The sequence below is a fragment of the Prunus avium genome, chromosome 8 (genome assembly GCF_965620075.1).
Source record: "Prunus avium chromosome 8, drPruAviu1.hap1.1, whole genome shotgun sequence".
Classification (NCBI taxonomy): Eukaryota; Viridiplantae; Streptophyta; class Magnoliopsida; order Rosales; family Rosaceae; genus Prunus; species Prunus avium.
Window position 1 is genome coordinate 10,643,177 of NC_142291.1, and position 23,639 is coordinate 10,666,815.

The window sequence follows — 23,639 nt, forward strand, 5'->3', positions numbered from 1 at the left end:
ATAACGCCTAAAAGTATATAAGCCACGTTTCAGCCATGCCATATGACCATGGGTTGGCTATCCAACGCCCCCCGCATGAAATGGCATGGCCTGTCAGGCCTTGTCGTCGCCACCCCTACCATGTGTCGCGCGCAGGCCTGCCGAACTGCCGGTTCCGATCGGCTGTGGGGCCTACCTTACGATAATTGAACCAAAACAAAAAAAAACAAAAAAACTGACAACGTTAAGAATAACCCCAATAATTTCGGCAGTGGGCGTCGAGTCCTGTTGTTTTTTCGCTTTCGTTCGTTTGCGGTGCCCGGTTAATTGGAGACGAGCTCCACGGGGTGATGTAGGACAGATGGCGTATGTTATTGGAGAGGAGCTGGACCGACGCGCGTGCAACGGCAAATCGGGCAAACCGCTGATCTGGGCTCCCACCTCAGAATTGGGCCCACGAACCGTCGATTCGAAGGCAACGGCGTCGCGAGTAAAACTCATTGCGTTGCCATGAGTCGTGGGCTTTTTCGGGCATCCGACGTCGTCTACTAGCCCGAAATCCAGTTTTTGAAGTTTTTGGTAACTGTGTTATTTTCCTATTTTAATTCCTTCGTTAATCCTAGGCTTTCTAGGAGTATATAATCATAGTGTGCCCCGATTGTCACGCTGCGCCACGGGGTCGTGAGAAAACAAAGACATCCAGATGAATAAGATGACGGAAAGCAAACGCCCACGACAATTGAAACGTCAACAAGGCAAAAAAAGAAGGGATGCAACACGAGGACTTCCCAGGAGGTCACCCATCCTAGTACTACTCTCGCCCAAACTCGCTTAACTTCGGAGTTCTGATGGGATCCGGTGCATGTGAGTTGGTATGATCGCATCCGTTAGCTTATAACGCCTAAAAGTATATAAGCCACGTTTCAGCCATGCCATATGACCATGGGTTGGCTATCCAACGCCCCCCGCATGAAATGGCATGGCCTGTCAGGCCTTGTCGTCGCCACCCCTACCATGTGTCGCGCGCAGGCCTCCCGAACTGCCGGTTCCGATCGGCTGTGGGGCCTACCTTACGATAATTGAACCAAAACAAAAAAAAACAAAAAAACTGACAACGTTAAGAACAACCCCAATAATTTCGGCAGTGGGCGTCGAGTCCTGTTGTTTTTTCGCTTTCGTTCGTTTGCGGTGCCCGGTTAATTGGAGACGAGCTCCACGGGGTGATGTAGGACAGATGGCGTATGTTATTGGAGATGAGCTGGACCGACGCGCGTGCAACGGCAAATCGGGCAAACCGCTGATCTGGGCTCCGACCTCAGAATTGGGCCCACGAACCGTCGATTCGAAGGCAACGGCGTCGCGAGTAAAACTCATTGCGTTGCCATGAGTCGTGGGCTTTTTCGGGCATCCGACGTCGTCTACTAGCCCGAAATCCAGTTTTTGAAGTTTTTGGTAACTGTGTTATTTTCCTATTTTAATTCCTTCGTTAATCCTAGGCTTTCTAGGAGTATATAATCATAGTGTGCCCCGATTGTCACGCTGCGCCACGGGGTCGTGAGAAAACAAAGACATCCAGATGAATAAGATGACGGAAAGCAAACGCCCACGACAATTGAAACGTCAACAAGGCAAAAAAAGAAGGGATGCAACACGAGGACTTCCCAGGAGGTCACCCATCCTAGTACTACTCTCGCCCAAACTCGCTTAACTTCGGAGTTCTGATGGGATCCGGTGCATGTGAGTTGGTATGATCGCATCCGTTAGCTTATAACGCCTAAAAGTATATAAGCCACGTTTCAGCCATGCCATATGACCATGGGTTGGCTATCCAACGCCCCCCGCATGAAATGGCATGGCCTGTCAGGCCTTGTCGTCGCCACCCCTACCATGTGTCGCGCGCAGGCCTGCCGAACTGCCGGTTCCGATCGGCTGTGGGGCCTACCTTACGATAATTGAACCAAAACAAAAAAAAACAAAAAAACTGACAACGTTAAGAACAACCCCAATAATTTCGGCAGTGGGCGTCGAGTCCTGTTGTTTTTTCGCTTTCGTTCGTTTGCGGTGCCCGGTTAATTGGAGACGAGCTCCACGGGGTGATGTAGGACAGATGGCGCAAGTTATTGGAGAGGAGCTGGACCGACGCGCGTGCAACGGCAAATCGGGCAAACCGCTGATCTGGGCTCCCACCTCAGAATTGGGCCCACGAACCGTCGATTCGAAGGCAACGGCGTCGCGAGTAAAACTCATTGCGTTGCCATGAGTCGTGGGCTTTTTCGGGCATCCGACGTCGTCTACTAGCCCGAAATCCAGTTTTTGAAGTTTTTGGTAACTGTGTTATTTTCCTATTTTAATTTCTTCGTTAATCCTAGGCTTTCTAGGAGTATATAATCATAGTGTGCCCCGATTGTCACGCTGCGCCACGGGGTCGTGAGAAAACAAAGACATCCAGATGAATAAGATGACGGAAAGCAAACGCCCACGACAATTGAAACGTCAACAAGGCAAAAAAAGAAGGGATGCAACACGAGGACTTCCCAGGAGGTCACCCATCCTAGTACTACTCTCGCCCAAACTCGCTTAACTTCGGAGTTCTGATGGGATCCGGTGCATGTGAGTTGGTATGATCGCATCCGTTAGCTTATAACGCCTAAAAGTATATAAGCCACGTTTCAGCCATGCCATATGACCATGGGTTGGCTATCCAACGCCCCCCGCATGAAATGGCATGGCCTGTCAGGCCTTGTCGTCGCCACCCCTACCATGTGTCGCGCGCAGGCCTGCCGAACTGCCGGTTCCGATCGGCTGTGGGGCCTACCTTACGATAATTGAACCAAAACAAAAAAAAACAAAAAAACTGACAACGTTAAGAACAACCCCAATAATTTCGGCAGTGGGCGTCGAGTCCTGTTGTTTTTTCGCTTTCGTTCGTTTGCGGTGCCCGGTTAATTGGAGACGAGCTCCACGGGGTGATGTAGGACAGATGGCGTAAGTTATTGGAGAGGAGCTGGACCGACGCGCGTGCAACGGCAAATCGGGCAAACCGCTGATCTGGGCTCCCACCTCAGAATTGGGCCCACGAACCGTCGATTCGAAGGCAACGGCGTCGCGAGTAAAACTCATTGCGTTGCCATGAGTCGTGGGCTTTTTCGGGCATCCGACGTCGTCTACTAGCCCGAAATCCAGTTTTTGAAGTTTTTGGTAACTGTGTTATTTTCCTATTTTAATTCCTTCGTTAATCCTAGGCTTTCTAGGAGTATATAATCATAGTGTGCCCCGATTGTCACGCTGCGCCACGGGGTCGTGAGAAAACAAAGACATCCAGATGAATAAGATGACGGAAAGCAAACGCCCACGACAATTGAAACGTCAACAAGGCAAAAAAAGAAGGGATGCAACACGAGGACTTCCCAGGAGGTCACCCATCCTAGTACTACTCTCGCCCAAACTCGCTTAACTTCGGAGTTCTGATGGGATCCGGTGCATGTGAGTTGGTATGATCGCATCCGTTAGCTTATAACGCCTAAAAGTATATAAGCCACGTTTCAGCCATGCCATATGACCATGGGTTGGCTATCCAACGCCCCCCGCATGAAATGGCCTGGCCTGTCAGGCCTTGTCGTCGCCACCCCTACCATGTGTCGCGCGCAGGCCTGCCGAACTGCCGGTTCCGATCGGCTGTGGGGCCTACCTTACGATAATTGAACCAAAACAAAAAAAAACAAAAAAACTGACAACGTTAAGAACAACCCCAATAATTTCGGCAGTGGGCGTCGAGTCCTGTTGTTTTTTCGCTTTCGTTCGTTTGCGGTGCCCGGTTAATTGGAGACGAGCTCCACGGGGTGATGTAGGACAGATGGCGTAAGTTATTGGAGAGGAGCTGGACCGACGCGCGTGCAACCGCAAATCGGGCAAACCGCTGATCTGGGCTCCGACCTCAGAATTGGGCCCACGAACCGTCGATTCGAAGGCAACGGCGTCGCGAGTAAAACTCATTGCGTTGCCATGAGTCGTGGGCTTTTTCGGGCATCCGACGTCGTCTACTAGCCCGAAATCCAGTTTTTGAAGTTTTTGGTAACTGTGTTATTTTCCTATTTTAATTTCTTCGTTAATCCTAGGCTTTCTAGGAGTATATAATCATAGTGTGCCCCGATTGTCACGCTGCGCCACGGGGTCGTGAGAAAACAAAGACATCCAGATGAATAAGATGACGGAAAGCAAACGCCCACGACAATTGAAACGTCAACAAGGCAAAAAAAGAAGGGATGCAACACGAGGACTTCCCAGGAGGTCACCCATCCTAGTACTACTCTCGCCCAAACTCGCTTAACTTCGGAGTTCTGATGGGATCCGGTGCAAGTGAGTTGGTATGATCGCATCCGTTAGCTTATAACGCCTAAAAGTATATAAGCCACGTTTCAGCCATGCCATATGACCATGGGTTGGCTATCCAACGCCCCCCGCATGAAATGGCATGGCCTGTCAGGCCTTGTCGTCGCCACCCCTACCATGTGTCGCGCGCAGGCCTGCCGAACTGCCGGTTCCGATCGGCTGTGGGGCCTACCTTACGATAATTGAACCAAAACAAAAAAAAACAAAAAAACTGACAACGTTAAGAACAACCCCAATAATTTCGGCAGTGGGCGTCGAGTCCTGTTGTTTTTTCGCTTTCGTTCGTTTGCGGTGCCCGGTTAATTGGAGACGAGCTCCACGGGGTGATGTAGGACAGATGGCGTAAGTTATTGGAGAGGAGCTGGACCGACGCGCGTGCAACGGCAAATCGGGCAAACCGCTGATCTGGGCTCCCACCTCAGAATTGGGCCCACGAACCGTCGATTCGAAGGCAACGGCGTCGCGAGTAAAACTCATTGCGTTGCCATGAGTCGTGGGCTTTTTCGGGCATCCGACGTCGTCTACTAGCCCGAAATCCAGTTTTTGAAGTTTTTGGTAACTGTGTTATTTTCCTATTTTAATTCCTTCGTTAATCCTAGGCTTTCTAGGAGTATATAATCATAGTGTGCCCCGATTGTCACGCTGCGCCACGGGGTCGTGAGAAAACAAAGACATCCAGATGAATAAGATGACGGAAAGCAAACGCCCACGACAATTGAAACGTCAACAAGGCAAAAAAAGAAGGGATGCAACACGAGGACTTCCCAGGAGGTCACCCATCCTAGTACTACTCTCGCCCAAACTCGCTTAACTTCGGAGTTCTGATGGGATCCGGTGCATGTGAGTTGGTATGATCGCATCCGTTAGCTTATAACGCCTAAAAGTATATAAGCCACGTTTCAGCCATGCCATATGACCATGGGTTGGCTATCCAACGCCCCCCGCATGAAATGGCATGGCCTGTCAGGCCTTGTCGTCGCCACCCCTACCATGTGTCGCGCGCAGGCCTGCCGAACTGCCGGTTCCGATCGGCTGTGGGGCCTACCTTACGATAATTGAACCAAAACAAAAAAAAACAAAAAAACTGACAACGTTAAGAACAACCCCAATAATTTCGGCAGTGGGCGTCGAGTCCTGTTGTTTTTTCGCTTTCGTTCGTTTGCGGTGCCCGGTTAATTGGAGACGAGCTCCACGGGGTGATGTAGGACAGATGGCGTAAGTTATTGGAGAGGAGCTGGACCGACGCGCGTGCAACGGCAAATCGGGCAAACCGCTGATCTGGGCTCCCACCTCAGAATTGGGCCCACGAACCGTCGATTCGAAGGCAACGGCGTCGCGAGTAAAACTCATTGCGTTGCCATGAGTCGTGGGCTTTTTCGGGCATCCGACGTCGTCTACTAGCCCGAAATCCAGTTTTTGAAGTTTTTGGTAACTGTGTTATTTTCCTATTTTAATTCCTTCGTTAATCCTAGGCTTTCTAGGAGTATATAATCATAGTGTGCCCCGATTGTCACGCTGCGCCACGGGGTCGTGAGAAAACAAAGACATCCAGATGAATAAGATGACGGAAAGCAAACGCCCACGACAATTGAAACGTCAACAAGGCAAAAAAAGAAGGGATGCAACACGAGGACTTCCCAGGAGGTCACCCATCCTAGTACTACTCTCGCCCAAACTCGCTTAACTTCGGAGTTCTGATGGGATCCGGTGCATGTGAGTTGGTATGATCGCATCCGTTAGCTTATAACGCCTAAAAGTATATAAGCCACGTTTCAGCCATGCCATATGACCATGGGTTGGCTATCCAACGCCCCCCGCATGAAATGGCATGGCCTGTCAGGCCTTGTCGTCGCCACCCCTACCATGTGTCGCGCGCAGGCCTGCCGAACTGCCGGTTCCGATCGGCTGTGGGGCCTACCTTACGATAATTGAACCAAAACAAAAAAAAACAAAAAAACTGACAACGTTAAGAACAACCCCAATAATTTCGGCAGTGGGCGTCGAGTCCTGTTGTTTTTTCGCTTTCGTTCGTTTGCGGTGCCCGGTTAATTGGAGACGAGCTCCACGGGGTGATGTAGGACAGATGGCGTAAGTTATTGGAGAGGAGCTGGACCGACGCGCGTGCAACGGCAAATCGGGCAAACCGCTGATCTGGGCTCCCACCTCAGAATTGGGCCCACGAACCGTCGATTCGAAGGCAACGGCGTCGCGAGTAAAACTCATTGCGTTCCCATGAGTCGTGGGCTTTTTCGGGCATCCGACGTCGTCTACTAGCCCGAAATCCAGTTTTTGAAGTTTTTGGTAACTGTGTTATTTTCCTATTTTAATTCCTTCGTTAATCCTAGGCTTTCTAGGAGTATATAATCATAGTGTGCCCCGATTGTCACGCTGCGCCACGGGGTCGTGAGAAAACAAAGACATCCAGATGAATAAGATGACGGAAAGCAAACGCCCACGACAATTGAAACGTCAACAAGGCAAAAAAAGAAGGGATGCAACACGAGGACTTCCCAGGAGGTCACCCATCCTAGTACTACTCTCGCCCAAACTCGCTTAACTTCGGAGTTCTGATGGGATCCGGTGCATGTGAGTTGGTATGATCGCATCCGTTAGCTTATAACGCCTAAAAGTATATAAGCCACGTTTCAGCCATGCCATATGACCATGGGTTGGCTATCCAACGCCCCCCGCATGAAATGGCATGGCCTGTCAGGCCTTGTCGTCGCCACCCCTACCATGTGTCGCGCGCAGGCCTGCCGAACTGCCGGTTCCGATCGGCTGTGGGGCCTACCTTACGATAATTGAACCAAAACAAAAAAAAACAAAAAAACTGACAACGTTAAGAACAACCCCAATAATTTCGGCAGTGGGCGTCGAGTCCTGTTGTTTTTTCGCTTTCGTTCGTTTGCGGTGCCCGGTTAATTGGAGACGAGCTCCACGGGGTGATGTAGGACAGATGGCGTAAGTTATTGGAGAGGAGCTGGACCGACGCGCGTGCAACGGCAAATCGGGCAAACCGCTGATCTGGGCTCCCACCTCAGAATTGGGCCCACGAACCGTCGATTCGAAGGCAACGGCGTCGCGAGTAAAACTCATTGCGTTGCCATGAGTCGTGGGCTTTTTCGGGCATCCGACGTCGTCTACTAGCCCGAAATCCAGTTTTTGAAGTTTTTGGTAACTGTGTTATTTTCCTATTTTAATTCCTTCGTTAATCCTAGGCTTTCTAGGAGTATATAATCATAGTGTGCCCCGATTGTCACGCTGCGCCACGGGGTCGTGAGAAAACAAAGACATCCAGATGAATAAGATGACGGAAAGCAAACGCCCACGACAATTGAAACGTCAACAAGGCAAAAAAAGAAGGGATGCAACACGAGGACTTCCCAGGAGGTCACCCATCCTAGTACTACTCTCGCCCAAACTCGCTTAACTTCGGAGTTCTGATGGGATCCGGTGCATGTGAGTTGGTATGATCGCATCCGTTAGCTTATAACGCCTAAAAGTATATAAGCCACGTTTCAGCCATGTCATATGACCATGGGTTGGCTATCCAACGCCCCCCGCATGAAATGGCATGGCCTGTCAGGCCTTGTCGTCGCCACCCCTACCATGTGTCGCGCGCAGGCCTGCCGAACTGCCGGTTCCGATCGGCTGTGGGGCCTACCTTACGATAATTGAACCAAAACAAAAAAAAACAAAAAAACTGACAACGTTAAGAACAACCCCAATAATTTCGGCAGTGGGCGTCGAGTCCTGTTGTTTTTTCGCTTTCGTTCGTTTGCGGTGCCCGGTTAATTGGAGACGAGCTCCACGGGGTGATGTAGGACAGATGGCGTAAGTTATTGGAGAGGAGCTGGACCGACGCGCGTGCAACGGCAAATCGGGCAAACCGCTGATCTGGGCTCCCACCTCAGAATTGGGCCCACGAACCGTCGATTCGAAGGCAACGGCGTCGCGAGTAAAACTCATTGCGTTGCCATGAGTCGTGGGCTTTTTCGGGCATCCGACGTCGTCTACTAGCCCGAAATCCAGTTTTTGAAGTTTTTGGTAACTGTGTTATTTTCCTATTTTAATTCCTTCGTTAATCCTAGGCTTTCTAGGAGTATATAATCATAGTGTGCCCCGATTGTCACGCTGCGCCACGGGGTCGTGAGAAAACAAAGACATCCAGATGAATAAGATGACGGAAAGCAAACGCCCACGACAATTGAAACGTCAACAAGGCAAAAAAAGAAGGGATGCAACACGAGGACTTCCCAGGAGGTCACCCATCCTAGTACTACTCTCGCCCAAACTCGCTTAACTTCGGAGTTCTGATGGGATCCGGTGCATGTGAGTTGGTATGATCGCATCCGTTAGCTTATAACGCCTAAAAGTATATAAGCCACGTTTCAGCCATGCCATATGACCATGGGTTGGCTATCCAACGCCCCCCGCATGAAATGGCATGGCCTGTCAGGCCTTGTCGTCGCCACCCCTAACATGTGTCGCGCGCAGGCCTGCCGAACTGCCGGTTCCGATCGGCTGTGGGGCCTACCTTACGATAATTGAACCAAAACAAAAAAAAAACAAAAAAACTGACAACGTTAAGAACAACCCCAATAATTTCGGCAGTGGGCGTCGAGTCCTGTTGTTTTTTCGCTTTCGTTCGTTTGCGGTGCCCGGTTAATTGGAGACGAGCTCCACGGGGTGATGTAGGACAGATGGCGTAAGTTATTGGAGAGGAGCTGGACCGACGCGCGTGCAACCGCAAATCGGGCAAACCGCTGATCTGGGCACCGACCTCGGAATTGGGCCCACGAACCGTCGATTCGAAGGCAACGGCGTCGCTAGTAAAACTCATTGCGTTGCCATGAGTCGTGGGCTTTTTCGGGCATCCGACGTCGTTTACTAGCCCGAAATCCAGTTTTTGAAGTTTTTGGTAACTGTGTTATTTTCCTATTTTAATTCCTTCGTTAATCCTAGGCTTTCTAGGAGTATTTAATCATAGTGTGCCCCGATTGTCACGCTGCGCCACGGGGTCGTGATAAAACAAAGACATCCAGATGAATAAGATGACGGAAAGCAAACGCCCACGACAATTGAAACGTCAACAAGGCAAAAAAAGAAGGGATGCAACACGAGGACTTTCCAGGAGGTCACCCATCCTAGTACTACTCTCGCCCAAACTCGCTTAACTTCGGAGTTCTGATGGGATCCGGTGCATGTGAGTTGGTATGATCGCATCCGTTAGCTTATAACGCCTAAAAGTATATAAGCCACGTTTGAGCCATGCCATATGACCATGGGTTGGCTATCCAACGCACTCCCGCATGAAATGGCATCGTCGCCACCCCTACCATGTGTCGCGCGCAGGCCTGCCGAACTGCCGGTTCCGATCGGCTGTGGGGCCTACCTTACGATAATTGAACCAAAACAAAAAAAAACAAAAAAACTGACAACGTTAAGAACAACCCCAATAATTTCGACAGTGGGCGTCGAGTCCTGTTGTTTTTTCGCTTTCGTTCGTTTGCGGTGCCCGGTTAATTGGAGACGAGCTCCACGGGGTGATGTAGGACAGATGGCGTAAGTTATTGGAGAGGAGCTGGACCGACGCGCGTGCAACAGCAAATCGGGCAAACCGCTGATCTGGGCTCCGACCTCAGAATTGGGCCCACGAACCGTCGATTCGAAGGCAACGGCGTCGCTAGTAAAACTCATTGCGTTGCCATGAGTCGTGGGCTTTTTCGGGCATCCGACGTCGTTTACTAGCCCGAAATCCAGTTTTTGAAGTTTTTGGTAACTGTGTTATTTTCCTATTTTAATTCCTTCGTTAATCCTAGGCTTTCTAGGAGTATTTAATCATAGTGTGCCCCGATTGTCACGCTGCGCCACGGGGTCGTGATAAAACAAAGACATCCAGATGAATAAGATGACGGAAAGCAAACGCCCACGACAATTGAAACGTCAACAAGGCAAAAAAAGAAGGGATGCAACACGAGGACTTTCCAGGAGGTCACCCATCCTAGTACTACTCTCGCCCAAACTCGCTTAACTTCGGAGTTCTGATGGGATCCGGTGCATGTGAGTTGGTATGATCGCATCCGTTAGCTTATAACGCCTAAAAGTATATAAGCCACGTTTGAGCCATGCCATATGACCATGGGTTGGTTATCCAACGCACTCCCGCATGAAATGGCATCGTCGCCACCCCTACCATGTGTCGCGCGCAGGCCTGCCGAACTGCCGGTTCCGATCGGCTGTGGGGCCTACCTTACGATAATTGAACCAAAACAAAAAAAAACAAAAAAACTGACAACGTTAAGAACAACCCCAATAATTTCGGCAGTGGGCGTCGAGTCCTGTTGTTTTTTCGCTTTCGTTCGTTTGCGGTGCCCGGTTAATTGGAGACGAGCTCCACGGGGTGATGTAGGACAGATGGCGTAAGTTATTGGAGAGGAGCTGGACCGACGCGCGTGCAACGGCAAATCGGGCAAACCGCTGATCTGGGCTCCGACCTCAGAATTGGGCCCACGAACAGTCGATTCGAAGGCAACTGCTTCGCGAGTAAAACTCATTGCGTTGCCATGAGTCGTGGGCTTTTTCGGGCATCCGACGTCGTTTACTAGCCCGAAATCCAGTTTTTGAAGTTTTTGGTAACTGTGTTATTTTCCTATTTTAATTCCTTCGTTAATCCTAGGCTTTCTAGGAGTATTTAATCATAGTGTGCCCCGATTGTCACGCTGCGCCAAGGGGTCGTGATAAAACAAACACATCCAGATGAATAAGATGACGGAAAGCAAACGCCCACGACAATTGAAACGTCAACAAGGCAAAAAAAGAAGGGATGCAACACGAGGACTTCCCAGGAGGTCACCCATCCTAGTACTACTCTCGCCCAAACTCGCTTAACTTCAGAGTTCTGATGGGATCCGGTGCATGTGAGTTGGTATGATCGCATCCATTAGCTTATAACGCCTAAAACTATATAAGCCACGTTTGAGCCATGCCATATGACCATGGGTTGGCTATCCAACGCCCCCCGCATGAAATGGCATGGCCTGTCAACCCTTGTCGTCGCCACCCCTACCACGTGTCGCGCGCAGGCCTGCCGAACTGCCGGTTCCGATCGGCTGTGGGGCCTACCTTATGATAATTGAACCAAAACAAAAAAAACAAAAAAACTGACAACGTTAAGAACAACCCCAATAATTTCGGCAGTGGGCGTCGAGTCCTGTTGTTTTTTCGCTTTCGTTCGTTTACGGTGCCCGGTTAATTGGAGACGAGCTCCACGGGGTGATGTAGGACAGATGGCGTAAGTTATTGGAGAGGAGCTGGACCGACGCGCGTGCAACGGCAAATCGGGCAAACCGCTGATCTGGGCTCCGACCTCAGAATTGGGCCCACGAACAGTCGATTCGAAGGCAACGGCTTCGCGAGTAAAACTCATTGCGTTGCCATGAGTCGTGGGCTTTTTCGGGCATCCGACGTCGTTTACTAGCCCGAAATCCAGTTTTTGAAGTTTTTGGTAACTGTGTTATTTTCCTATTTTAATTCCTTCGTTAATCCTAGGCTTTCTAGGAGTATTTAATCATAGTGTGCCCCGATTGTCACGCTGCGCCAAGGGGTCGTGATAAAACAAAGACATCCAGATGAATAAGATGACGGAAAGCAAACGCCCACGACAATTGAAACGTCAACAAGGCAAAAAACGAAGGGATGCAACACGAGGACTTCCCAGGAGGTCACCCATCCTAGTACTACTCTCGCCCAAACTCGCTTAACTTCGGAGTTCTGATGGGATCCGGTGCATGTGAGTTGGTATGATCGCATCCGTTAGCTTATAACGCCTAAAAGTATATAAGCCACGTTTGAGCCATGCCTTATGACCATGGGTTGGCTATCCAACGCCCCCCGCATGAAATGGCATGGCCTGTCAAGCCATGTCGTCGCCACCCCTACCACGTGTCGCGCGCAGGCCTGCCGAACTGCCGGTTCCGATCGGCTGTGGGGCCTACCTTACGATAATTGAACCAAAACAAAAAAAACAAAAAAACTGACAACGTTAAGAACAACCCCAATAATTTCGGCAGTGGGCGTCGAGTCCTGTTGTTTTTTCGCTTTCGTTCGTTTACGGTGCCCGGTTAATTGGAGACGAGCTCCACGGGGTGATGTAGGACAGATGGCGTAAGTTATTGGAGAGGAGCTGGACCGACGCGCGTGCAACGGCAAATCGGGCAAACCGCTGATCTGGGCTCAGACCTCAGAATTGGGCCCACGAACAGTCGATTCGAAGGCAACGGCTTCGCGAGTAAAACTCATTGCGTTGCCATGAGTCGTGGGCTTTTTCGGGCATCCGACGTCGTTTACTAGCCCGAAATCCAGTTTTTGAAGTTTTTGGTAACTGTGTTATTTTCCTATTTTAATTCCTTCGTTAATCCTAGGCTTTCTAGGAGTATTTAATCATAGTGTGCCCCGATTGTCACGCTGCGCCACGGGGTCGTGATAAAACAAAGACATCCAGATGAATAAGATGACGGAAAGCAAACGCCCACGACAATTGAAACGTCAACAAGGCAAAAAACGAAGGGATGCAACACGAGGACTTCCCAGGAGGTCACCCATCCTAGTACTACTCTCGCCCAAACTCGCTAAACTTCGGAGTTCTGATGGGATCCGGTGCATGTGAGTTGGTATGATCGCATCCGTTAGCTTATAACGCCTAAAAGTATATAAGCCACGTTTGAGCCATGCCGTATGACCATGGGTTGGCTACCCAACGCCCCTCGCATGAAATGGCATGGCCTGTCAAGCCTTGTCGTCGGCACCCCTACCATGTGTCGCGCGCAGGCCTGCCGAACTGCCGGTTCCGATCGGCTGTGGGGCCTACCTTACTATAATTGAACCAAAACAAAAAAAACAAAAAAACTGACAACGTTAAGAACAACCCCAATAATTTCGGCAGTGGGCGTCGAGTCCTGTTGTTTTTTCGCTTTCGTTCGTTTGCGGTGCCCGGTTAATTGGAGACGAGCTCCACGGGGTGATGTAGGACAGATGGCGTAAGTTATTGGAGAGGAGCTGGACCGACGCGCGTGCAACGGCAAATCGGGCAAACCGCTGATCTGGGCTCCGACCTCAGAATTGGGCCCACGAACCGTCGATTCGAAGGCAACGGCGTCGCGAGTAAAACTCATTGCGTTGCCATGAGTCGTGGGCTTTTTCGGGCATCCGACTTCGTTTACTTGCCCGAAATCCAGTTTTTGAAGTTTTTGGTAACTGTGTTATTTTCCTATTTTAATTCCTTCGTTACTCCTAGGCTTTCTAGGAGTATTTAATCATAGTGTGCCCCGATTGTCACGCTGCGCCAAGGGGTCGTGATAAAACAAAGACATCCAGATGAATAAGATGACGGAAAGCAAACGCCCACGACAATTGAAACGTCAACAAGGCAAAAAAAGAAGGGATGCAACACGAGGACTTCCCAGGAGGTCACCCATCCTAGTACTACTCTCGCCCAAACTCGCTTAACTTCGGAGTTCTGATGGGATCCGGTGCATGTGAGTTGGTATGATCGCATCCGTTAGCTTATAACGCCTAAAAGTATATAAGCCACGTTTGAGCCATGCCATATGACCATGGGTTGGCTATCCAACGCCCCCCGCATGAAATGGCATGGCCTGTCAAGCCTTGTCGTCGCCACCCCTACCACGTGTCGCGCGCAGGCCTGCCGAACTGCCGGTTCCGATCGGCTGTGGGGCCTACCTTACGATAATTGAACCAAAACAAAAAAAACAAAAAAACTGACAACGTTAAGAACAACCCCAATAATTTCGGCAGTGGGCGTCGAGTCCTGCTGTTTTTTCGCTTTCGTTCGTTTGCGGTGCCCGGTTAATTGGAGACGAGCTCCACGGGGTGATGTAGGACAGATGGCGTAAGTTATTGGAGAGGAGCTGGACCGACGCGCGTGCAACGGCAAATCGGGCAAACCGCTGATCTGGGCTCCGACCTCAGAATTGGGCCCACGAACCGTCGATTCGAAGGCAACGGCGTCGCGAGTAAAACTCATTGCGTTGCCATGAGTCGTGGGCTTTTTCGGGCATCCGACTTCGCTTACTAGCCCGAAATCCAGTTTTTGAAGTTTTTGGTAACTGTGTTATTTTCCTATTTTAATTCCTTCGTTAATCCTAGGCTTTCTTGGAGTATTTAATCATAGTGTGCCCCGATTGTCACGCTGCGCCAAGGGGTCGTGATAAAACAAAGACATCCAGATGAATAAGATGACGGAAAGTAAACGCCCACGACAATTGAAACGTCAACAAGGCAAAAAAAGAAGGGATGCAACATGAGGACTTCCCAGGAGGTCACCCATCCTAGTACTACTCTCGCCCGAACTCGCTTAACTTCGGAGATCTAATGGGATCCGGTGCATGTGAGTTGGTATGATCGCATCCGTTAGCTTATAACGCCTAAAAGTATATAAGCCACGTTTGAGCCATGCCATATGACCATGGGTTGGCTATCCAACGCCCCCCGCATGAAATGGCATGGCCTGTCAAGCCTTGTCGTCGCCACCCCTACCACGTGTCGCGCGCAGGCCTGCCGAACTGCCGGTTCCGATCGGCTGTGGGGCCTACCTTACGATAATTGAACCAAAACAAAAAAAACAAAAAAACTGACAACGTTAAGAACAACCCCAATAATTTCGGCAGTGGGCGTCGAGTCCTGCTGTTTTTTCGCTTTCGTTCGTTTGCGGTGCCCGGTTAATTGGAGACGATCTCCACGGGGTGATGTAGGACAGATGGCGTAAGTTATTGGAGAGGAGCTGGACCGACGCGCGTGCAACGGAAAATCGGGCAAACCGCTGATCTGGGCTCCGACCTCAGAATTGGGCCCACGAACCGTCGATTCGAAGGCAACGGCGTCGCGAGTAAAACTCATTGCGTTGCCATGAGTCGTGGGCTTTTTCGGGCATCCGACGTCGTTTACTAGCCCGAAATCCAGTTTTTGAAGTTTTTGGTAACTGTGTTATTTTCCTATTTTAATTCCTTCGTTAATCCTAGGCTTTCTAGGAGTATTTAATCATAGTGTGCCCCGATTGTCACGCTGCGCCAAGGGGTCGTGATAAAACAAAGACATCCAGATGAATAAGATGACGGAAAGCAAACGCCCACGACAATTGAAACGTCAACAAGGCAAAAAAAGAAGGGATGCAACACGAGGACTTCCCAGGAGGTCACCCATCCTAGTACTACTCTCGCCCAAACTCGCTTAACTTCGGAGTTCTGATGGGATCCGGTGCATGTGAGTTGGTATGATCGCATCCGTTAGCTTATAACGCCTAAAAGTATATAAGCCACGTTTGAGCCATGCCATATGACCATGGGTTGGCTATCCAACGCCCCCCGCATGAAATGGCATGGCCTGTCAAGCCTTGTCGTCGCCACCCCTACCACGTGTCGCGCGCAGGCCTGCCGAACTGCCGGTTCCGATCGGCTGTGGGGCCTACCTTACGATAATTGAACCAAAACAAAAAAAACAAAAAAACTGACAACGTTAAGAACAACCCCAATAATTTCGGCAGTGGGCGTCGAGTCCTGCTGTTTTTTCGCTTTCGTTCGTTTGCGGTGCCCGGTTAATTGGAGACGAGCTCCACGGGGTGATGTAGGACAGATGGCGTAAGTTATTGGAGAGGAGCTGGACCGACGCGCGTGCAACGGAAAATCGGGCAAACCGCTGATCTGGGCTCCGACCTCAGAATTGGGCCCACGAACCGTCGATTCGAAGGCAACGGCGTCGCGAGTAAAACTCGTTGCGTTGCCATGAGTCGTGGGCTTTTTCGGGCATCCGACGTCGTTTACTAGCCCGAAATCCAGTTTTTGAAGTTTTTGGTAACTGTGTTATTTTCCTATTTTAATTCCTTCGTGAATCCTAGGCTTTCTAGGAGTATTTAATCATAGTGTGCCCCGATTGTCACGCTGCGCCAAGGGGTCGTGATAAAACAAAGACATCCAGATGAATAAGATGACGGAAAGCAAACGCCCACGACAATTGAAACGTCAACAAGGCAAAAAAAGAAGGGATGCAACACGAGGACTTCCCAGGAGGTCACCCATCCTAGTACTACTCTCGCCCAAACTCGCTTAACTTCGGAGTTCTGATGGGATCCGGTGCATGTGAGTTGGTATGATCGCATCCGTTAGCTTATAACGCCTAAAAGTATATAAGCCACGTTTGAGCCATGCCATATGACCATGAGTTGGCTATCCAACGCCCCCTGCATGAAATGGCATGGCCTGTCAAGCCTTGTCGTCGCCACCCCTACCACGTGTCACGCGCAGGCCTGCCGAACTGCCGGTTCCGATCGGCTGTGGGGCCTACCTTACGATAATTGAACCAAAACAAAAAAAACAAAAAAACTGACAACGTTAAGAACAACCCCAATAATTTCGGCAGTGGGCATCGAGTCCTGCTGTTTTTTCGCTTTCGTTCGTTTGCGGTGCCCGGTTAATTGGAGACGAGCTCCACGGGGTGATGTAGGACAGATGGCGTAAGTTATTGGAGAGGAGCTGGACCGACGCGCGTGCAACGGAAAATCGGGCAAACCGCTGATCTGGGCTCCGACCTCAGAATTGGGCCCACGAACCGTCGATTCGAAGGCAACGGCGTCGCGAGTAAAACTCGTTGCGTTGCCATGAGTCGTGGGCTTTTTCGGGCATCCGACGTCGTTTACTAGCCCGAAATCCAGTTTTTGAAGTTTTTGGTAACTGTGTTATTTTCCTATTTTAATTCCTTCGTTAATCCTAGGCTTTCTTGGAGTATTTAATCATAGTGTGCCCCGATTGTCACGCTGCGCCAAGGGGTCGTGATAAAACAAAGACATCCAGATGAATAAGATGACTTAAAGCAAACGCCCACGACAATTGAAACGTCAACAAGGCAAAAAAAGAAGGGATGCAACACGAGGACTTCCCAGGAGGTCACCCATCCTAGTACTACTCTCGTCCAAACTCGCTTAACTTCGGAGTTCTGATGGGATCCGGTGCATGTGAGTTGGTATGATCGCATCCTTAGCTTATAACGCCTAAAAGTATATAAGCCACGTTTGAGCCATGCCATATGACCATGGGTTGCCTATCCAACCCCCCCCGCATGAAATGGCATGGCCTGTCAAGCCTTGTCGTCGCCACCCCTACCACGTGTCGCGCGCAGGCCTGCCGAACTGCCAGTTCCGATCGGCTGTGGGGCCTACCTTACGATAATTGAACCAAAACAAAAAAAACAAAAAAACTGACAACGTTAAGAACAACCCCAATAATTTCGGCAGTGGGGGTCGAGTCCTGCTGTTTTTTCGCTTTCGTTCGTTTGCGGTGCCCGGTTAATTGGAGACGAGCTCCACGGGGTGATGTAGGACAGATGGCGTAAGTTATTGGAGAGGAGCTGGACCGACGCGCGTGCAACGGCAAATCGGGCAAACCGCTGATCTGGGCTCCTGTTCGGTTCATTTTTACACATGATTTTTCATGTTATTCACCCACTATTTTGAGTTAGTTCTTGACATTTTATAGCTTTTTACTTCCTTTTTGTGTTTTCTTAGATTTTACCTTGGTTGGAATGAAAATGAGCTAAAAGTGCACTATTTGTTATAATTTCTGTTTTTGTTCATTTTCGTAGGTCAACTTCTTGGCCTGGGATCAACATGCTCCGGTGCTCGGATGAGGTCATGATCTTCACGAGACTTGTTCCAATGGATGTTAACTACAACATATCCAAATTTGAGCTCCATTGGACAAGTATTGCCCATCCAACCAATCCAGCATGTTACCACAGCTCTGAAAATCCGAACTTGGCCAGCTTTTACCTCCTTTGTGTTATTTTGATTTTCTTGTTACCATAACTCTTGGTAACAAGAAGTTACCTTAGCTTTGAGATAATTTCTGAAGCAATTGGCATCTTTGTGAGGACAAAGCTTCATGATGGCAAGGGGACAATGGGCTAAGGCTTTATCAAAGGTGGTAGTTTTATATTAAAAGGTAAAAGCTGGAAAGGAGGAGAGAGGGAGGAGAAGTCAAAGGGCAATCTGATTTGGGGGAGCTTTGCAACGGGAGAGAGAGGCTATTCCATCAGTCTACACATTGAGAGCAGATTTTGGAGAGTTGGAGCTAAGAGAAAGCCAAGGTGCAGCCAAGAAAAGTGGAGAAGAAGACTTCCACCATTGATGATCTTGAAGCTCTCATCATTTTCTGAAAATCTGTAAACTCTTTCTAATTTCATTTTGAGTTTGTATTTGAAATAAGTATGAGCAACTAAACTCCATAGCTAGGGCTTAGGTTGAAGCCCTAAACATGATTACCTTATTGTTTTGATGCTTGAGTGTATGAATTTCTAAATATTGTTGATGAATTCCAATTCACCAAATTAATCTATCCTTGATGTGTGTTTTTCCTTGGTTGGCCATCTTTGAAAGCATGCCTCTTGAGATTGTTGGGATTATGTGTATCTTCATGTTTTCCTAAGCAATAGATGGATGGAGTAAGAACCATCCATGTGAATTGGTTTCTTGAATACCTAATGTAAACACCATGCTATTAGGATTCTTGTGATGTTCATATTCTCTTTGAACTTAATGGGTTTTCCTTGTAATCGAATCGAAGTACGAACCATACCTAGGTTCGGTTACGAGGAGAGCACAAGTATTGTAGCACGAACCATGCACTTTACGTATATTAGAGAGAATCAATGCGTCTTGAGCCACGACCCATGGTCTTGATTGCGAACATTTTCATCAACACGTTTAGAGTTCATCACTTGAGTATTCATGAACTTTGGTAGAATTGTTTAGGGTGGATTCCGAAACCCTAGTGTGTGTCACATTTTAATTTCACATCTTGATAATTCATCTATGCCATTCTTGTTAAATTTAGAGTTCATTTACATTCATGCAATAGAAATAGGTCACTTGAAACAAATCAAAACACCCCCCCCCCCCCAAAAATGTGTGTGTGAGTTGCGTGTTTGACACGTTTTGTGTCTTTGTTACTGAATTTTATTTGTTTCTGTAATAGTTTTGGACTTTTGGTCCGCGCTGTGTTCTTGAATTTTCTGTGCTGAATCCAACCGTATAAAGAACGTGACATTTGGATAAACGGTTGGAAAGTTATAGGCAAAACACTGGACAGAGGTCGAAACTGGAAAAACAGAGAAACGAATCTGCCCAAAAACGACCGGTCGTTACTGTTCAGCGACCGGTCGCACTGTTCATTGTTCATGGTACTATTCACAGGTGATAAAGTGGTGATAAAATGGCGATAGAAAATGCTGTTTGTGTTTTTGTTTAGTTTTCTTGTGTTGTTTCATTTCTTTTACACTTCTTTACTCATTTTTAGTTTCCATTTTGCATTTGTGCATTTGTGGTGTGTCAATTAAGTGTTCTTTACGTACTCAAATTAGAACTTATAGGAAGCCGACAAGTTCTTCGTGGGATCGACCCCGTACTTACATAATCCATACTTCAATAGATTCGTGCACTTGCGGGTATTTTTAATTGGTTGTTTGCACATTAATTTGTGTCCTCTTAGGAATGCAACAGCTCCGACCTCAGAATTGGGCCCACGAACCGTCGATTCGAAGGCAACAGCGTCGCGAGTAAAACTCATTGCGTTGCCATGAGTCGTGGGCTTTTTCGGGCATCCGACGTCGTTTACTAGCCCGAGATCCAGTTTTTGAAGTTTTTGGTAACTGTGTTATTTTCCTATTTTAATTCCTTCGTTAATCCTAGGCTTTCTAGGAGTATTTAATCATAGTGTGCCCCGATTGTCACGCTGCGCCAAGGGGTCGTGATAAAACAAAGACATCCAGATGAATAAGATGACGGAAAGCAAACGCCCACGACAATTGAAACGTCAACAAGGCAAAAAAAGAAGGGATGCAACACGAGGACTTCCCAGGAGGTCACCCATCCTAGTACTACTCTCGCCCAAACTCGCTTAACTTCGGAGTTCTGATGGGATCCGGTGCATGTGAGTTGGTATGATCGCATCCGTTAGCTTATAACGCCTAAAAGTATATAAGCCACGTTTGAGCCATGCCATATGACCATGGGTTGGCTATCCAACGCCCCCCGCATGAAATGGCATGGCCTGTCAAGCCTTGTCGTCGCCACCCCTACCACGTGTCGCGCGCAGGCCTGCCGAACTGCCGGTTCCGATCGGCTGTGGGGCCTACCTTACGATAATTGAACCAAAACAAAAAAAACAAAAAAACTGACAACGTTAAGAACAACCCCAATAATTTCGGCAGTGGGCGTCGAGTCCTGCTGTTTTTTCGCTTTCGTTCATTTGCGGTGCCCGGTTAATTGGAGACGAGCTCCACGGGGTGATGTAGGACAGATGGCGTAAGTTATTGGAGAGGAGCTGGACCGACGCGCGTGCAACGGCAAATCGGGCAAACCACTGATCTGGGCTCCGACCTCAGAATTGGCCCCACGAACCGTCGATTCGAAGGCAACGGCGTCGCGAGTAAAACTCATTGCGTTGCCATGAGTCGTGGGCTTTTTCGGGCATCCGACGTCGTTTACTAGCCCGAAATCCAGTTTTTGAAGTTTTTGGTAACTGTGTTATTTTCCTATTTTAATTCCTTCGTTAATCCTAGGCTTTCTAGGAGTATTTAATCATAGTGTGCCCCGATTGTCACGCTGCGCCAAGGGGTCGTGATAAAACAAAGACATCCAGATGAATAAGATGACGGAAAGCAAACGCCCACGACAATTGAAACGTCAACAAGGCAAAAAAAGAAGGGATGCAACACGAGGACTTCCCAGGAGGTCACCCATCCTAGTACTACTCTCGCCCAAACTCGGGTAACTTCGGAGTTCTGATGGGATCCGGTGCATGTGAGTTGGTATGATCGCATCCGTTAGCTTATAACGCCTAAAAGTATATAAGCCACGTTTGAGCCATGCCATATGACCATGGGTTGGCTATCTAACGCCCCCCGCATGAAATGGCATGGCCTGTCAAGCCTTGTCGTCGCCACCCCTACCATGTGTCGCGCGCAGCCCTGCCGAACTGCCGGTGCCGATCGGCTGTGGGGCCTACCTTACGATAATTGAACCAAAACAAAAAAAACAAAAAAACTGACAACGTTAAGAACAACCCCAATAATTTCGGCAGTGGGCGTCGAGTCCTGCTGTTTTTTCGCTTTCGTTCGTTTGCGGTGCCCGGTTAATTGGAGAGGAGCTCCACGGGGTGATGTAGGACAGATGGCGTAAGTTATTGGAGAGGAGCTGGACCGACGCGCGTGCAACGGCAAATCGGGCAAACCGCTGATCTGGGCTCCGACCTCAGAATTGGGCCCACGAACCGTCGATTCGAAGGCAACGGCGTCGCGAGTAAAACTCATCGCGTTGCCATGAGTCGTGGGCTTTTTCGGGCATCCGACGTCGTTTACTAGCCCGAAATCCAGTTTTTGAAGTTTTTGGTAACTGTGTTATTTTCCTATTTTAATTCCTTCGTTAATCCTAGGCTTTCTAGGAGTATTTAATCATAGTGTGCCCCGATTTTCACGCTGCGCCAAGGGGTCGTGATAAAACAAAGACATCCAGATGAATAAGATGACGGAAAGCAAACGCCCACGACAATTGAAACGTCAACAAGGCAAAAAAAGAAGGGATGCAACACGAGGACTTCCCAGGAGGTCACCCATCCTAGTACTACTCTCGCCCGAACTCGCTTCACTTCGGAGTTCTGATGGGATCCGGTGCATGTGAGTTGGTATGATCGCATCCGTTAGCTTATAACGCCTAAAAGTATATAAGCCACGTTTGAGCCATGCCATATGACCATGGGTTGGCTATCCAACGCCCCCCGCATGAAATGGCATGGCCTGTCAAGCCTTGTCGTCGCCACCCCTACCATGTGTCGCGCGCAGGCCTGCCGAACTGCCGGTTCCGATCGGCTGTGGGGCCTACCTTACGATAATTGAACCAAAACAAAAAAAACAAAAAAACTGACAACGCTAAGAACAACCCCAATAATTTCGGCAGTGGGGGTCGAGTCCTGTTGTTTTTTTGCTTTCGTTCGTTTGCGGTGCCCGGTTAATTGGAGAGGAGCTCCACGGGGTGATGTAGGACAGATGGCGTAAGTTATTGGAGAGGAGCTGGACCGACGCGCGTGCAACGGCAAATCGGGCAAACCGCTGATTTGGGCTCCGACCTCAGAATTGGGCCCACGAACCGTCGATTCGAAGGCAACGGCGTCACGAGTAAAACTCATTGCGGTGCAATGAGTCGTGGGCTTTTTCGGGCATCCGACGTCGTTTACTAGCCCGAAATCCAGTTTTTGAAGTTTTTGGTAACTGTGTTATTTTCCTATTTTAATTCCTTCGTTAATCCTAGGCTTTCTAGGAGTATTTAATCATAGTGTGCCCCGATTGTCACGCTGCGCCAAGGGGTCGTGATAAAACAAAGACATCCAGATGAATAAGATGACGGAAAGCAAACGCCCACGACAATTGAAACGTCAACAAGGCAAAAAAAGAAGGGATGCAACACGAGGACTTCCCAGGAGGTCACCCATCCTAGTACTACTCTCGCCCAAACTCGCTTAACTTCGGAGTTCTGATGGGATCCGGTGCATGTGAGTTGGTATGATCGCATCCGTTAGCTTATAACGCCTAAAAGTATATAAGCCACGTTTGAGCCATGCCATATGATCATGGGTTGGCTATCCAACGCCCCCCGCATGAAATGCCATGGCCTGTCAAGCCTTGTCGTCGCCACCCCTACCATGTGTCGCGCGCAGGCCTGCCGAACTGCCGGTTCCGCTCGGCTGTGGGGCCTACCTTACGATAATTGAACCAAAACAAAAAAAACAAAAAAACTGACAACGTTAAGAACAACCCCAATAATTTCGGCAGTGGGCGTCGAGTCCTGTTGTTTTTTCGCTTTCGTTGGTTTGCGGTGCCCGGTTAATTGGAGAGGAGCTCCACGGGGTGATGTAGGACAGATGGCGTAAGTTATTGGAGAGGAGCTGGACCGACGCGCGTGCAACGGCAAATCGGGCAAACCGCTGATCTGGGCTCCGACCTCTGAATTGGGCCCACGAACCGTCGATTCGAAGGCAACGGCGTCGCGAGTAAAACTCATTGCGTTGCCATGAGTCGTGGGCTTTTTCGGGCATCCGACGTCGTTTACTAGCCCGAAATACAGTTTTTGAAGTTTTTGGTAACTGTGTTATTTTCCTATTTTAATTCCTTCGTCAATCCTAGGCTTTCTAGGAGTATTTAATCATAGTGTG

General features: G+C 49.1%; 24 non-coding genes across 24 annotated transcripts; all 24 read right to left on the reverse strand.

Moving 5' to 3' along the window:
• Positions 1–746: 746 nt before the first annotated feature.
• On the reverse strand, positions 747–865 carry LOC148292090 (5S ribosomal RNA). The gene has a single exon (XR_015827514.1). It is a non-coding gene; the product is annotated as a 5S ribosomal RNA (ribosomal RNA).
• A 754-nt stretch (positions 866–1,619) lies between these two features.
• On the reverse strand, positions 1,620–1,738 carry LOC148292091 (5S ribosomal RNA). Its single transcript, XR_015827515.1, has one exon. It is a non-coding gene; the product is annotated as a 5S ribosomal RNA (ribosomal RNA).
• Positions 1,739–2,492: 754 nt separating this feature from the next.
• On the reverse strand, positions 2,493–2,611 carry LOC148292092 (5S ribosomal RNA). The gene has a single exon (XR_015827516.1). It is a non-coding gene; the product is annotated as a 5S ribosomal RNA (ribosomal RNA).
• A 754-nt stretch (positions 2,612–3,365) lies between these two features.
• LOC148292093 (5S ribosomal RNA) lies at positions 3,366–3,484 on the reverse strand. Its single transcript, XR_015827517.1, has one exon. It is a non-coding gene; the product is annotated as a 5S ribosomal RNA (ribosomal RNA).
• A 754-nt stretch (positions 3,485–4,238) lies between these two features.
• On the reverse strand, positions 4,239–4,357 carry LOC148292094 (5S ribosomal RNA). The gene has a single exon (XR_015827691.1). It is a non-coding gene; the product is annotated as a 5S ribosomal RNA (ribosomal RNA).
• A 754-nt stretch (positions 4,358–5,111) lies between these two features.
• LOC148292095 (5S ribosomal RNA) lies at positions 5,112–5,230 on the reverse strand. The gene has a single exon (XR_015827518.1). It is a non-coding gene; the product is annotated as a 5S ribosomal RNA (ribosomal RNA).
• A 754-nt stretch (positions 5,231–5,984) lies between these two features.
• Positions 5,985–6,103, reverse strand: LOC148292096 (5S ribosomal RNA). The gene has a single exon (XR_015827519.1). It is a non-coding gene; the product is annotated as a 5S ribosomal RNA (ribosomal RNA).
• Positions 6,104–6,857: 754 nt separating this feature from the next.
• LOC148292097 (5S ribosomal RNA) lies at positions 6,858–6,976 on the reverse strand. The gene has a single exon (XR_015827521.1). It is a non-coding gene; the product is annotated as a 5S ribosomal RNA (ribosomal RNA).
• Positions 6,977–7,730: 754 nt separating this feature from the next.
• Positions 7,731–7,849, reverse strand: LOC148292098 (5S ribosomal RNA). Its single transcript, XR_015827522.1, has one exon. It is a non-coding gene; the product is annotated as a 5S ribosomal RNA (ribosomal RNA).
• Positions 7,850–8,603: 754 nt separating this feature from the next.
• Positions 8,604–8,722, reverse strand: LOC148292099 (5S ribosomal RNA). The gene has a single exon (XR_015827523.1). It is a non-coding gene; the product is annotated as a 5S ribosomal RNA (ribosomal RNA).
• A 755-nt stretch (positions 8,723–9,477) lies between these two features.
• On the reverse strand, positions 9,478–9,596 carry LOC148292100 (5S ribosomal RNA). The gene has a single exon (XR_015826888.1). It is a non-coding gene; the product is annotated as a 5S ribosomal RNA (ribosomal RNA).
• Positions 9,597–10,334: 738 nt separating this feature from the next.
• On the reverse strand, positions 10,335–10,453 carry LOC148292101 (5S ribosomal RNA). Its single transcript, XR_015826889.1, has one exon. It is a non-coding gene; the product is annotated as a 5S ribosomal RNA (ribosomal RNA).
• A 738-nt stretch (positions 10,454–11,191) lies between these two features.
• Positions 11,192–11,310, reverse strand: LOC148292102 (5S ribosomal RNA). Its single transcript, XR_015826756.1, has one exon. It is a non-coding gene; the product is annotated as a 5S ribosomal RNA (ribosomal RNA).
• A 753-nt stretch (positions 11,311–12,063) lies between these two features.
• LOC148292103 (5S ribosomal RNA) lies at positions 12,064–12,182 on the reverse strand. Its single transcript, XR_015827524.1, has one exon. It is a non-coding gene; the product is annotated as a 5S ribosomal RNA (ribosomal RNA).
• Positions 12,183–12,935: 753 nt separating this feature from the next.
• Positions 12,936–13,054, reverse strand: LOC148292104 (5S ribosomal RNA). The gene has a single exon (XR_015826954.1). It is a non-coding gene; the product is annotated as a 5S ribosomal RNA (ribosomal RNA).
• A 753-nt stretch (positions 13,055–13,807) lies between these two features.
• Positions 13,808–13,926, reverse strand: LOC148292105 (5S ribosomal RNA). The gene has a single exon (XR_015827525.1). It is a non-coding gene; the product is annotated as a 5S ribosomal RNA (ribosomal RNA).
• A 753-nt stretch (positions 13,927–14,679) lies between these two features.
• Positions 14,680–14,798, reverse strand: LOC148292106 (5S ribosomal RNA). Its single transcript, XR_015827063.1, has one exon. It is a non-coding gene; the product is annotated as a 5S ribosomal RNA (ribosomal RNA).
• Positions 14,799–15,551: 753 nt separating this feature from the next.
• On the reverse strand, positions 15,552–15,670 carry LOC148292107 (5S ribosomal RNA). The gene has a single exon (XR_015827526.1). It is a non-coding gene; the product is annotated as a 5S ribosomal RNA (ribosomal RNA).
• A 753-nt stretch (positions 15,671–16,423) lies between these two features.
• On the reverse strand, positions 16,424–16,542 carry LOC148292108 (5S ribosomal RNA). Its single transcript, XR_015827527.1, has one exon. It is a non-coding gene; the product is annotated as a 5S ribosomal RNA (ribosomal RNA).
• A 753-nt stretch (positions 16,543–17,295) lies between these two features.
• On the reverse strand, positions 17,296–17,414 carry LOC148292109 (5S ribosomal RNA). Its single transcript, XR_015826721.1, has one exon. It is a non-coding gene; the product is annotated as a 5S ribosomal RNA (ribosomal RNA).
• Positions 17,415–20,266: 2,852 nt separating this feature from the next.
• LOC148292110 (5S ribosomal RNA) lies at positions 20,267–20,385 on the reverse strand. Its single transcript, XR_015827528.1, has one exon. It is a non-coding gene; the product is annotated as a 5S ribosomal RNA (ribosomal RNA).
• A 753-nt stretch (positions 20,386–21,138) lies between these two features.
• Positions 21,139–21,257, reverse strand: LOC148292111 (5S ribosomal RNA). The gene has a single exon (XR_015827075.1). It is a non-coding gene; the product is annotated as a 5S ribosomal RNA (ribosomal RNA).
• Positions 21,258–22,010: 753 nt separating this feature from the next.
• Positions 22,011–22,129, reverse strand: LOC148292112 (5S ribosomal RNA). Its single transcript, XR_015826733.1, has one exon. It is a non-coding gene; the product is annotated as a 5S ribosomal RNA (ribosomal RNA).
• A 753-nt stretch (positions 22,130–22,882) lies between these two features.
• Positions 22,883–23,001, reverse strand: LOC148292113 (5S ribosomal RNA). Its single transcript, XR_015827529.1, has one exon. It is a non-coding gene; the product is annotated as a 5S ribosomal RNA (ribosomal RNA).
• Positions 23,002–23,639: the final 638 nt, after the last annotated feature.